We start from the raw sequence: 14389 nt of genomic DNA on the forward strand, positions 1-14389 counted from the left end.
GAGAGAGCGGAGAAAGAGAGGTGGAGAGAGAGGGGAAAGAGGGAGGAGAGGGGGAGAGAGAGATGGGGGAGAGGGAGAGGGGGATAGAGAGGCAGGGCTGCCAACTCATGCATTGGGCGTGAGAATCACGCATTTCACCAAATTCCCACGCTGATCACAAGTTTCTCTCGCTCTGTTGTGAGATATTCTGTGATCAACAAAAATTTCGAAACTCATATCAACTGCATGGGCCACAGGTGTTGAAAGCAGAAGCAGCGGCGGGGACAGATGCGGACAGGGAGTGGGGCTGGCGAGTGTTTGCCGGGCTGGCGAGTCGCACGCTGCAGCTCCGGCCATGGAGCAGTCTCAGTGCAAGAGTCCCGGGCCGTCGGAGGCATCTAAGTGTTGCTCCGCTGCCATGAGAGTCTCTGTGCTGAATTCGCCCAGGTGACCGGCATGGATCAGGCTGCGGCTCGGTGCATAGAAACATAGAAATTAGGTGCAGGAGTAGGCCATTCGGCCCTTCGAGCCTGCACCGCCATTCAATATGATCATGGCTGATCATCCAACTCAGTATCCCGTACCTGCCTTCTCTCCATACCCTCTGATCCCCTTAGCCACAAGGGCCACATCTAACTCCCTCTTAAATATAGCCAATGAACTGGCCTCGACTACCCTCTGTGGCAGAGAGTTCCAGAGATTCACCACTCTCTGTGTGAAAAAAGTTCTTCTCATCTCAGTTTTAAAGGATTTCCCCCTTATCCTTAAGCTGTGACCCCTTGTCCTGGACTTCCCCAACATCGGGAGCAACCTTCCTGCATCTAGCCTGTCCAACCCCTTAAGAATTTTATAAGTTTCTATAAGATCCCCTCTCAATCTCCTAAATTCTAGAGAGTATAAACCGTCTATCCAATCTTTCTTCATAAGACAGTCCTGACATCCCAGGAATCAGTCTGGTGAACCTTCTCTGCACTCCCTCTAGGGCAATAATGTCCTTCCTCAGATTTGGAGACCAAAACTGTACGCAATACTCCAGGTGTGGTCTCACCAAGACCCTGTACAACTGCAGTAGAACCTCCCTGCTCCTATACTCAAATCCTTTTGCTATGAAAGCTAACATACCATTCGCTTTCTTCACTGCCTGCTGCACCTGCATGCCTACTTTCAATGACTGGTGTACCATGACACCCAGGTCTCGCTGCATCTCCCCTTTTCCTAGTCGGCCACCATTTAGATAATAGTCTGCTTTCCTGTTTTTGCCACCAAAATGGATAACCTCACATTTATCCACATTATACTGCATCTGCCAAACATTTGCCCACTCACCCAGCCTATCCAAGTCACCTTGCAGTCTCCTAGCATCCTCCTCACAGCTAACACTGCCCCCCAGCTTAGTGTCATCCGCAAACTTGGAGATATTGCCTTCAATTCCCTCATCCAGATCATTAATATATATTGTAAATAGCTGGGGTCCCAGCACTGAGCCTTGCGGTACCCCACTAGTCACTGCCCGCCATTGTGAAAAGGACCCGTTTACTCCTACTCTTTGCTTCCTGTTTGCCAGCCAGTTCTATATCCACATCTATACTGAACCCCCAATGCCGTGTGCTTTAAGTTTGTATACTAATCTCTTATCTGGAGGACAACCAGCGGCTGCTGGAAGTAAGTACCAAGCACTGGGTAGATACGGTGGAAGATAGTGGACTTCAAATGGGGGTGATTGATGAAAGCATCCTGCTTGCCTGCTAGATTTTCACTTACTGTAACTGCAGGAAAAATGTTCCCGATGTTGGGGGCGTTCAGAACCATGGGTCACAGTTTAAGAATAAAGGGGGGGCCAGTTAGGACTGAGATGAGAACAAACTTTCTTCACGCAGAGAGTTGTGAATCTGTGGAATTCTCTGCCACAGAAGGCAGTGCAGGCCAATTAACACGTGTGGACCCTTTGTGTGGATAAAGTTACCCCGTAAAATGTTACCTCTTAAAAATACTTCATACACAAAACATTGCAATCATACTTCTACAGTGCACTAAAACATGATTTTAATACATAAAATTTCAAAAAGTTCCTACCCTGGGAGGGGGGACAACCTTCTTCCATACCCTCTCCCCACTCGGTTGCTCCACTCCCTCACCGGGTACCCCCAAGGCCAGTGATCAGTGATTGCACAGCCTCCCCCCTTTCAAAAACGCTCCAATCCAATTTAAAGCATATATATTGCATTCAAGTGTAAGTTAAAAGACTCGCTACAGTATGCACCATATTGCACAATTTCAAGCTGAAAAATGCAAATGTTCCATACCAATGGGAGGGGGAACACCCTCCTCTCTCCCCCCCCTCCGGTCGCTATGCTCCCTCGGGCTTGGTCTCTCGCAATTTCTCACTCCCAACTCTCACCCAATGTTGGCAGCCCTGAAGTACAGCCTTCCTTCAGTATTAAAGTGAGAGCTCTGCAGCCGAGCCACAACTGATATATTTCCAGTGCAACACAGCCTTACATGTTTATTTGGTTTTTACATTACGGAAGAAAGATGTTTGCAGCAATTTTAAACTATGTCAGGGTTATGAACAGCACAATTACAACAAGACTGTGCAATAATAGACATTCAAAGAAGCAAGTAATGGAAAATTCAATTTTATATGAAGTGCATTAAGAACGGTTGATGTAAAGTGAAATTAAATTATGGGGCTTTAATGAAGCAATTAACCTGAAGAATGAAACTCAATTAACTTATCATCCACAGCCTGCGTCGAATGATTAGTTTTAATCTACACAAACTGTTCCCATTTATTATGTGTCAGCTGCAACTTTGTTGGTAGGATTCTCATACAAGTTCGAAGGTAGTGAATCTAGCTCTCAATCCAGAATACCAAAAGCTGGCTGAGCATTCCAGCACAGAACAGAAGACGCATGAGACAATTATAAGTGCCACCTTTAAACAAAATATTAAATCAAGGCCTTAAATGATGGATAAGATCCCATGACAAAATACAGGGAATTTCAAAGGAGTTCTCATCAATCAACATTAGAAAGTCATAGTGATACAGTGTGGATACAGGCCCGTCGTCCCAACTTCCCACATCGGCCAACAATGCCCCAGCTACATTAGTCCCACTTGCCTGCGCTTGGTCCATATCCCTCCAAACCTGTCCTGTCCATGTACCTGTCTAACAGTCTCTTAAACAATGGGATAGTCCAAGCCTCAACTACCTCCTCTGGCAGCTTATTCCATACACCCAACAGCCTTTGTGTGAACGTTACCCCTTGGATTCCTATTAAATCTTTTCCCCTTCACCGTTACCCTATGTCCTCCATTCCCCTACTCAGGGCAAGAGACTCTGTACATCTGTACACCTGGAAGGCGGCGCCATCTTGGGGCACGGCTGCTAGCTAGCAGCTGTCCGTCTTTTTCACTCTTTTCTTTAATTTTTAGTGAGTTTCAGTGTTTGTTTTTAGGAGGTCTAGACTTTTTTATGTGGGGGGAGGGGGGGGGGGAGGAAGGGGGAAACTACTTTCTAGGTCCCTACCTGGTCGGAGAGGCAGCTTTTCTCCGGGCTGCACCGTCGACCCGTCCTCGCGGCCTACCAGCGGGCCTGGAGCGGCGTTTTCCCGAGGGGACCGCCCAGCACCTCGGCTTCGGCGGCAGCACAGCGCTGGAGCGCTATCGCGGAGCGGGCGATGCCTTGCCTGGGTCGCCGCGCTGGAGCTCCGGTGAGCTGAAGACTGCCGATAAAAACATCGCGGAGCTGCGGGTCTGCGGAGCGGGCAGCTGCGGCGTTGACTACAACATCTGGAGCCTGGGATCTCTCGATGAGATCGCCAGTGGTTGAGCTCCAACCATCGCGGCCTTGTCGGCTTCGGAAGCCGCAGTCTCCGGTAAGGAAGCGGCCGTTCCAGGTGTCCCTAGCCGCTGAGAGAACTCTCCCGACGCCGGAGCACCATATCCCAGCGAGAACGGCCTGGAACATCGGGCCTCCGTAGAGGCAACTGTGGAGGCCTCAATTGGCCCGACTATGGGTGAACTGGGGATGGGGACTGGACATTGTGCCTTCCCCCATAATGGTAACCATTGTGGGGGGATGTTTCTATGTTAAAGATCCTTATTGTTACGTTTCCAAGATGGCTGCCGGAAGGGAGAGTGAACGCTGGCGCGATTAGCTGCCGCTGCTCTCTCTTTGAATTGTGTCTTTGAATTGTGTCTTTGAATTGTGTCTTGTTGATGTCTTTACTATTTATTTTTTATTTTTTTGTCGTTATTTTTTGTTTTGTTTCATTCCGCTTACATGTTTTGTATTCTGTTTACTAAATTTTGTAAGGTGTCCTTGAGAGTCTTGAAAGGCACCCATAAATAAAATGTATTATTATTATTACTACATCTACCTGGTTTATTCCTCTCATGATTTTGTACACCTCTATAAGATCCCCCCTCATCTGCGCTCCATGGAATAGAGACCCAGCCTACTCAACCTCTACCTATAGCTCACATCCTCTAAAAACATAGAAACATAGAAAATAGGTGCAGGAGAGGAGGCCATTCGACCCTTCGAGCCAGCACCGCCATTCATTGTGATCATGGCTGATCGTCCCCAATCAATAACCCGTCGCCCTGCCGCGACCGCTGAAAACCAACGCAGAATCACTCCCTGGAGTAACTCTTGCTTCTTGATTTCCTGGTCCTCCAAATATATTCCAAATTGAATTTAAACAGGAGTGGACCCACCACCACCAAACTCCAAACTCTGAAAAATAACAGCCTATTGCATTTTATCTGTTTATTTATTGTGTATATTTATGGTCTATGGTATATAAACACACTGAACCTTTATCTCCTGTTCTGTATAATGTTTACATATTCTGTTGTGCTGCAGCAAGCAAGAATTTCATTGTCCTATCTGGGACACATGACAATAAAACTCTCTTGACTCTTGCCTTGGACTTAAGCAAAAAAGGGTTATTGGGGAAAAAAGAGGTACCTTAAATTTAGTTGCATATGGTTGGGTAACTATGGTAGGGTGACTATTCCATGTTTTAATTGTGCAGGGGATCTCCATGGAGCAGCCAGCAACTCTGGATAGAAGAAATTGGGTGGCATTTCGGGTAGAGACCCTTCTTTTGATTTCCTCTGGCTTTAGTGTTTTTAGTTTCAATTAAAGATACAGCGCTGAAACAGGCCGTTTGGCCCACTGAGTCCACGCCGACCACCGATCACCCGTACACTAGTTCTATCCCACACATTAGCAACGTAAGTCAAGAGTCAAGAGCGTTTTATTCTCTCACGTCCCAGTTAGAACAATGAAATCCTTACTTGCAGCAGCACAACAGAATATGTAAACATTGTACTCTGTAAACAATGTTATAAACGAGATAACAAAACAGTATATATTTATAACACCTTTGGAATGTGGAAGGAAACAAGAGCACCCAGAGAAAACCTATGCTATCAAAGGGAAAAGGAGCAATCTCCATACAGACAGCACCCATATTCAGGATAAATTCCTGGTCTCAGAGTTGAAGTGCTTAGCCACCGGGAGATCAGGTTAGTTATTGCGAACTGAGTGGTGGGGTGTTGAGCGAAGCGATCGCCAAGCCTGCACTTGGACGCACCGAGATTGATCATATGCTGAATAATCCAACCAGATTTATGTTTGGAAGTGGAAAGAAATAATAGAAATTGCATTCATTGCAACGTGTAAAAAGAGATGAGATACTGTATTATAATTTTGCTGCATGTCATTGTGGTATATATCATGTCTTGATTGGTGAATATGTCTAGTTTGTGACTTTATTTGATGCAGAAATAATATGTGAATGCTTCATTGACCATAATTCCGACTTCGACTTCGTCCGAGCACATTATCGCACGTGTCATGCCATCTTAAATTACCACCTAAACTGTCATTTGGCAACCTAAAAAGCTGCCTAGGTTGCCCGGTTTCTCCAACAGAGAAAAAAGTTAAGTGAGAGCCCTGCACACCATCCTGGCCACACACTCATCTCTCCGCTGCCATCAGGTAGAAGGTACAGGAGCCTGAAATCTGCAACATCCAGCAAGCAGGAATTTCATTGTCCCTGGGACACATGACAATAAACTATCTTGACTTGTCTTGACTCTTGACTTGGCTTGTTTACCATAGCACAACTGCGTGAAGTGGCTGTTAAAGTTGCTTTATAAATGCAAGACATGGAATTTTCTTTGTATATGCTTTCATTTTTTATGATTTTCTTTAATTTCCCTGTCTAACCTAACAAATGACATTAGTAGCACACATATGAAGTGTACTTGTGTATATAATATTTGCTCAGGACCGACATAACATCTTTAAAGGTTCACAAAAGTGCTGGAGAAACTCAGCGGGTGCGGCAGCATCTATGGAGCGAAGGAAATAGGCAACGTTTCGGGCCGAAACCCTTCTTCAGACTGATGCAGGGTGGGGTGGGGTGGGGCGGGAAGTAGAAAGGAAGAGGAGGAGCCAGAGGGCTAAGGGAGAGCTGAGAAGGGGAGGAGACATCAAGGGCTACCGGAAATTGGAGAAGTCAATGTTCAAGCCGCTGGGATGCAGACTGCCCAAGCGGAATATGAGGTGCTGCTCCTCCAATTTCCGGTGGTGCTCACTCTGGCCATGGAGGAGGCCCAGGACAGAAAGGTTGGATTTGGAATGGGAGGTGGAGTTGAAGTGCTGAGCCACAGGGAGATCAGGTTGGTTAATGCGGTCCGAGCGGAGGAGTTCAGCGAAACAATCGCCAAGCCTACGCTTGGTCTCACCGATGTAGATCAGCTGACATCTAGAGCAGCGGATGCAAGAGGTGAGGTTGGAGGAGGTGCAGGTGAACCTCTGTTGCACCTGGAACGACTGCTTGGGTCCTTGAATGGAGTCGAAGGAGAGGTAAAGTGACAAGTGTAGCATCTCCTGCGGTTGCAAGGGAAAGTGCCTGGGGAGGGGGTGGGAAGGGTGGGAAGGGAAGAATTGACAAGGGAGTTACGGAGGGAGCGGTCTTTGCAAGGTTCAGGTCACTTGCAAATTTGTTTTAGGAGTTAGTGCAATTTCCAGCATAAATGAAATTCATATTAAATCAGGGAAAAACATTGTTATACAAAATAATGCCCGTTAACTGTCAAAATTAACTGTTAAAAAATATCATCTATAAAATTCATTTTGAAACCTGACAGCATCAAGAACATCCAAGAGTGAATCATGACAATATCTGAATGCACGCACAAAACTCAAAGTACTGGAGGAACTCAGCAGGCCAAGCAGCATCTTTGGAGGGAATGGACAGATAAAGTTGAGTCAGGACCCTTCTTCAGACCTCAGGTCACTGGGTTCCTCCAGCACTGTTTTGCTCAAGAGTACAGCATCTGCAGCATCCTGTGTCTCCATATCTTTGTTCACAATGCCTGCCCTATTCTTACACATTGCATTGGAGAAAGATTGTCATGCAAAGCATGGATAGAACAGGTGACGAATCATACAGTTTAGGGCAGGATTATTTGACCTAGCATGTCTGCACCTTTTGGTCTCCAGCATGATCTCATCAAGCGTTTGACCTGTGTTTACAAAATGTTTAATGGTCAGCTCGACATAGATTACAAGACCTACACCAAACCCAAACCAATTAGGAGCAGACGAGGGCATTCGATCCAATTTGTGATCCCAGCTACAAAGACAGATGTATACAGCAATTTGTTCTTCCCCCGCACAATTAAAGCATGGAATAATCTCCACCCAACTATAGTTACCCAACCAGATGCAACTAAATTTAAAGTAGCTCTTTCTTCCCAATAACCCTTTCTGGCTTAAGTCCTCCCTCCACCACCTCCAGTTTAAATTCCATTTGGAATATTTTGGAGGACCAAGAAACCAAGAACAAGAACCAAGCAGCACCAGGTGCATAACCCTACAGGCCAAGTGAACACCAAGTACTTTATAAACATGTGGGTTCCAAATCTACACACCCTGTTGATGGGGGGGAAAAAACCTCATCCTGCCCCCTAGTTTTGATCTCTCCACTGGGTGATACAGGTCTATTCTATTTACACTACATCAGCCCTCGTAACATTACACATCTCAATAAGTGTCCCAATAGCTTCCTCGGTTTCAAAGAAAATAACTCAAACATTTTATGGTCTCCATAAAAATTCATAATTTCCTGTGACCTGTGCACAATATGCAAACTGTAACTTAACTAGGGTCCAGTCCAGTGCAATTTGTGCATAACTTTCCTGCTCTTGAATGTCTCAAGAAATGACAGAAAACACCATTTAACCACCTTATTGCTCTGACCCATGTTTCAACACGACTCTCTCTTGAATCTCGTGGGTTTATACTTTTTTTCCACCAAACTATGAAATGCCCAGTCTTGCTAAAATCCACGTATCAAGCCTCAGTGTTACCTTCTCAAGAGAAATATTTCAATTGAGAAGTAGTGAATGGGGAGGGAAGAGCAGGTGCTGATTAACATTACCTCAGGTCTCAGCAAAGTGCACAATCGTTTCACTCCGGCGCCGCCTGTTCACTTGCACTCACACCTGGGTCTGTGTGCCCGGGGAGACGATCGGCTGGATCAGCTCCCGAGCGGCGCGCACCTCCACTTCAGCAGCGGTGGATGTCCATATCCAGCACTACTGCAGCTGACCGTGGACAGAATGTGTGTCTCCCCGCCCGCTGCTGCTGCTGTTGCACCGGGTGAGCGAGACAACGTTATCACCCCGCGCGTTGCTGCTGCTGCTGCTGCACCGGGCGAGCGGGCCAACGTTAACGCTGCTGCACCGGGTGGGAGAGCGCTGTCTCCCCGCGCGCTCGCGCCTCTGTTCTGTTTACAACCGCCACCCTCGAAGCTCCACTCCCAGCTCGCGGGCGGGTAGACACGTGATTCCCCACGCCCCGTCTGCGTCACCGCACGGAACCTCCCTCACCCGACGCTATGATGTCACAATCCGTGTTCTAAACGGACGGCGTGACGTCACAATCCGCGCTCCAACGCCCGGTGGCGTGACGTCACAATAGGCACCGTCGCGACGTCACAATAGGCACCGTCGCGACGTCACAATAGGCACCGTCGCGACGTCAGGGCCGAATGGCCTACTCCTGAGGGCCGAATGGCCTACTCCTGCACCTAATTTCTATGTTTCTACTAGATGGCGCAGCTGGTGGAGCGGCCAGGGACGCGGGTTCGATCCTGATCTCAGGTACTGTCTTTGTGGCGTTTGCATGATCTCCCTATCACCGCGCGGGTTTCCTCCAGGTGCTCTGGTTTCCTCCCGATGCTCCGGTATCCTCCCACATCCCAAAGACGAGCAGGTGTGTAGGTTAATTGGCCACTGTAAATTACCTGTGTAGGAAGTGGTTGAGAAAAGTGGGTTCTAACACTGAATGAGTATGAGATAGACACAAAATGCTGGAGTATCTCAGCAAGTCATTTATGTTTTTATGTAGTTTTTGTTATTTTTGTTGGGGTATGTGTGTGGGGGGGGTGGGGGTGGGGTGGGGGGGGGTTGGGGGTAACTTTTAAATCTCTCCCTGCACGGGAGACCCGACCTTTTCTTTGTCGGGTCTCCGTTGTCGTCGTTGGGGCTGCAACGAGGAGCGGCCTCCAACAGGAAGACCGGGGGCTGTGGTGCCGACTACTCACCTCACCGTCGCGGAGCTGGCCGAGTCCAGAGCGGGTGGAGCTGTGGTGGACGCTGCTGCGACCCGACCCCCGGAGATTCGGTGGCTGCAACTGCGGGTTTGGCGGACGGTAACACCGGGAGCCCGCGGGTCCCTGGAGGGAGACGGCTTTTCGGGGCTTCCGCAGCGGCGACTTCTCCCGCCCGAGTTGCGGGGTTGAAGAACACCTGGAGCGGGGCCTTACAGCACCGCCCCGCGCGGCTTGGAATGGCTGCGGGATTGCGAGCGCACGCCGGGGGCTCTAACACCAAGACCCGGTGTGCGACCTTGCATCACCCGGCGTGGCTTTAATGGCCACGGGACAATCGCCATCGCCCGCCGGGGGCTTTGACTTTGACTTTGACTCTGACATCGGGGGGGAGAGTGCAGTGGAGAGAGAAGTTTTTTTGGCCTTCCATCACAGCAATGTGATGGATGTTTATGTAAATTATGTTGTGTCTTGGGTCTATTTGTTTGTAATGTATGGCTGCAGAAACGGCATTTCGTTTGGACCTCAAGGGGTCCAAATGACAATAAATTGAATTGTATTGTAATTGTATAAGTCAGGCACCATCTCTGGAGAAGAAGGATGAGTGAGGTTTTGGGTCGGGAACCTTCTTCAGACTGAAAGGAGAGGGGAAGAGGTGAAAAGCTGGAAGTGAGAAAAGACCAGGATCAATCAGGGTCAGCCACAAATAGGGTTACCAACTGTCCCATATTAGCTGGGACATCCCGTATATAGGGGGGTTGCACGTAAGGTCACTGGGTCATAGGGCTTGACGCACGGAGCCGCTCAATCCATCTGGAGGACATCCGTAACTTCCGGTATATGTTATTAATGCAAGAAATGCGTACTTTCCTACCTGTTAAAAATGTCGAGTTTTTGCGCTGAAAAAAATTGTGGAAGTCGGGGTAAGTGTGAGAGACAACTTTAGAATTCCAAACGTGAAGCGAAATGAAGGTAAAGAGAAGCGAGAGCTGAAGGGACTACAACAGCTAAAGTGCTTGGTAAACATTGGCCGTGCAGATATCTGAATTGAAAATATTGGGAATTATCGCGTTTGCTCACTGCATTTCATCAACAGTAAGGCATTATTTGTGTTTTTTCTTGATTCCTTTGGTATCTTAAAAAGTCTCAGAAGTGATAAATCTGGCTGTAAATTTTTCTTCAGATGCGTTTTCATTTTGTATGTATAAACCCACTTGAGAACCATGGGCGATTTAAAAAATTTATAACCAGATTTATCACTTCTGAAACTTTTTAGATGTCAAAGGAATCAAGAAAAAACACAAATAATGCCTTAGTTGATGAAATGCAGTGAGTAAACGGCCAATGTTCGCTAAGCACTCTGTCTGTTGTTGTCCCTTCAGCTCTCACTTCTATCTACCGTAATTTCTCCTTACTTTTGGAATTCTGAAGTAGGCTAAATGTCTCACACGCTTATCCCGATTTCCATAATTATTTACAGCGCAAAAATTGACAATTTCAGCGGGTTTTAAAGGGCCCGCTACGCTGGAAACAATGGTAAGTGCGTACCTTCAGCTCATCGCGTGTACTCCATTTGGAGTAGTGTAGCAACAGTACGGGTCATGGGTCGTGACCTGACTGCCGTGAAACCTCCCTATTGGCTCGAGGGTAATGGCGCTCCCGTGAGGGCGGCCTGGCACGGGGCTGAGACGCTCACGTGAGGGCGACCCGGCTCGGGGCTGGAACGGTGCTCTGGTGGCTGAGACGGCGTTCTGGCGGCGGCGGCCTGAGTCCGGGGTTCGGCCACGGGCCAGTGGACGACGTCATCAACAGCTGCGTCCGCTGGACTGGAGGGCGGCAGCTTCGACCACCCCGGGCCGCGGTGTTTGAACCGGCCCGTTCGCAGAGCTCGGTGAGCCGCGGGACTGATTTACCATCGCCCGGTGGGGTATCGCTTCAGCGCAGAGGGAGAAGAAGAGGGAAGAGACTGCAGCCCTAAGATTTTTGCCTCCATCACAGTGAGGAGGTGCTTGGTGGACTCACTGTGGTGGATGTGAATTTGTGTTTACTGTCTGTTCTGTTGTCTATTATTGTATTATTGTATGTATGACTGCAGGCACGAAATTTCGTTCAGACTGAAAGGTCTGAATGACAATAAAGGAAATTCAATTCAATTCAATTCAATTCAATTCAAAAAATTGGTTTGTCCAATATGGGACTGCCCTTGTCCCATATTTGACTGCTACTACTCGGGTCGAGGGGACTGTCGGGTCGGAGCACCGCGTCCGGCCCTGCCTCACCCGTCCCAACATAGTGCAGCCCATGGAGTGCAGCAACAGCACCTTGCCCGTGACAGCTGTCCGACCTTCGGACCTTCGCTTACCACCGACACCACCACCCCTCCTTCTCATGGCCGATAATCAGATCATGAGTTGGATGGGATGCTGGACTTTGCATGCAGCAGAACACAAAGCCCTGCCGGCGGGCCAGCTGAGGAGTTTTGGCCCGGGCGTCGGACTTTGCGTGCAGGCGGGCCAACCCATCATTCACCCAACCACGGCCGGGTCGGTCAATGAATTGCCCTGGACTTGGTGACTTGGTTGACATCATGTCACTTTCCGTGCATCAGTTGCACGCCTGGTTCGTCGCAAAGATCAAAATTCAAAATTCGAAGTACGGTTTCTACTGAATGTGTATCGTTTTTGCACCATCGTAAAGTCGAATTATCACAAGTCGAGGAGCATGTGTACTCTGTAATCACCAGAGGGCACGCTTACAGACAGATCCTAGATCTGATACAACACAACAAAGTGTGTACCTGTCGCATGCGCTGTTGACGCCACGCACAAGTGATTCACCTGTCATCCAATCACAGGCCCCCTTATGCGCATCAGTTGTACGCTATACTTTGCCAATTCCTGCCAAAACAATGCCGTCGGGAATTTGTCCCTTATTTTGACCTTTTGTCTGTTATTTGGGAGTGGGAAAGTTGGCAACCGTAGCCACAAATAACCTCAGCCAGGGCTGTGTAGAAAGGAATCTCAGTCAGGGCTATGTAGTGAATTTTTAAAAAAAACACACAGAACGCCCGTAGGAACGATTCTTCTGCAAAATCTTGCACTCCAACAAAATATAATACAGGACAAGGTAGGAAAAAAAACGCGTTTTAACCCCGCCCCCCCCACCTCAAACGCGCCAAAAGCGCGCACACGGCCAGTGGCAGAATTGCAGCGCCGCTGAAGGTAAGTATTGTAACATACCTACACTGTCATATTTTAATAAAGGCCATTTTTATACATTTTGGTTTTACCATGTAGAAATTACAGCAGTGTTTATACGTAGTCCCCCCCATTTCAGGGCACCATAATGTTTGGGACACAGCAATGTCATGTAGGTGAAAGTAGTCATATTTAGTATTTTGTTGCATATCCTTTGCATGCAATGACTGCTTGAAGACTGTGATTCATTGACATCACCATTTGCTGGGTGTCTTCTCTGGTGATGCTCTGCCAGGCCTGTATTACAGCCATCTTTAGCTTATGCTTGTTTTGGGGGCTAGTCCACATCAGTTTTCTTTTCAGCATATAAAAGGCATGCTCATTGTGTTCAGTTTGGGTGATTGATTTGGCCACTCAAGAATTGTCCATTTTTTAGCTTTGAAAAACTCCTTTGTTGCTTTAGCAGTATGTTTGGATTCATTGTTTCGACATTTTTTTGTTTTTTTTAAATATGTCCAAAAGTATGTTTTAGTGTTTCATTGTATGTCCTGTGTGCGGGGTGATGAGGGGGTATAGGGGGAAACCGTTTTCAGGCACCTACCTCGATGGAGATGCGACTTTCTTCCTTGTCGCTTCTTCGTCCCCCTCCTCGCGGCCCTACAGCTGGTTTGGTGCGGCCTTTCCCGGAGTCTGGCCCAAAGCTTCAGCGGAGGCGCAGCGGGGACTTTAACATCACGGAGTGGAGCGTCCCCTTGCCATGGGTCACCGGAGAAGCGCTCCGACCGCTGGCCGCGGGCCTACAACATCTTGGAGCCTCGGTCTGTGGAGTTCCTGACGGCAAGCGTGGAACGGACCTTCCATCGTGGAACGGGCGATCTCTCGCCGGGGGTCGCCGGGGAAGTGCTCCGACCGCCGGCCTGTGAACTACAACATCTGGAAACCGCGATCTCCGGTAAGGAGGTGGCTGACTACTGGGAGCTCCGGGCCGCGGGGTGTGCTCGACCTGTACCAACTTCGGCGTTTCGACCATCCCATCCAGAGGGCTTGAACATCGGGCCATCCGTAGCGGCGACTACGGAGGGTCAGGGCCCCGACCACAGGTGAACGAGGAGGACTGTCTGAACTGTATTGCCTTCCACCACAGTGAAGAATGCTGTGGTGGATGTCTGTGTTGAATTATGTTGTTTATTGTGTCCTTTTTTAATTGTATCGCTGCATAGTAAATTATATTTCACTGCACCTTATGGTGCATGACAAATAAATTTGAACTTGAATTGTCTTGCTGTAGAATGAACCGCCGGCCAATGATTGTTGAGGCATTTGTTTAAACTTGAGCAGATAGGATGTGTCTATACACTTCAGAATTAATTATGCTACTACCATCAGCAGTTGTATCATCAATGAAGATAAATGAGCAAGTACCTTCAGCAGCCATACATGCCCAGGCCATAACACCCCCACCACCGTGTTTCACAGATGAGGTGGTATGCTTTGGATCTTGGGCAGTTCTTCTCTCCTCCATACTTTGCTCTTGCCATCACCCTGATATAAGTTAATCTTCGTCTCATTTGTCCA

At 48.1% G+C, this 14389-nt stretch overlaps 1 protein-coding gene across 3 annotated transcripts in view; it reads right to left on the reverse strand.

Moving 5' to 3' along the window:
• btbd8 (BTB domain containing 8) overlaps positions 1-8858 on the reverse strand; it is an 89338-nt gene extending 80480 nt beyond the window's left edge. For 2 of the 3 annotated variants that reach the window (XM_033028961.1, XM_033028958.1), the window contains exon 1: positions 8445-8806. The gene's annotated coding sequence lies outside the window, so the exon portion shown is untranslated. Of the gene's footprint in view, positions 1-8444 lie in introns of all 3 variants that reach the window. The other variant, XM_033028959.1, reaches the window with a different exon arrangement.
• Between the last annotated feature and the right edge of the window lie 5531 nt (positions 8859-14389).

The sequence above is a fragment of the Amblyraja radiata genome, chromosome 10, assembly GCF_010909765.2.
Source record: "Amblyraja radiata isolate CabotCenter1 chromosome 10, sAmbRad1.1.pri, whole genome shotgun sequence".
Lineage (NCBI taxonomy): Eukaryota > Metazoa > Chordata > Chondrichthyes > Rajiformes > Rajidae > Amblyraja > Amblyraja radiata.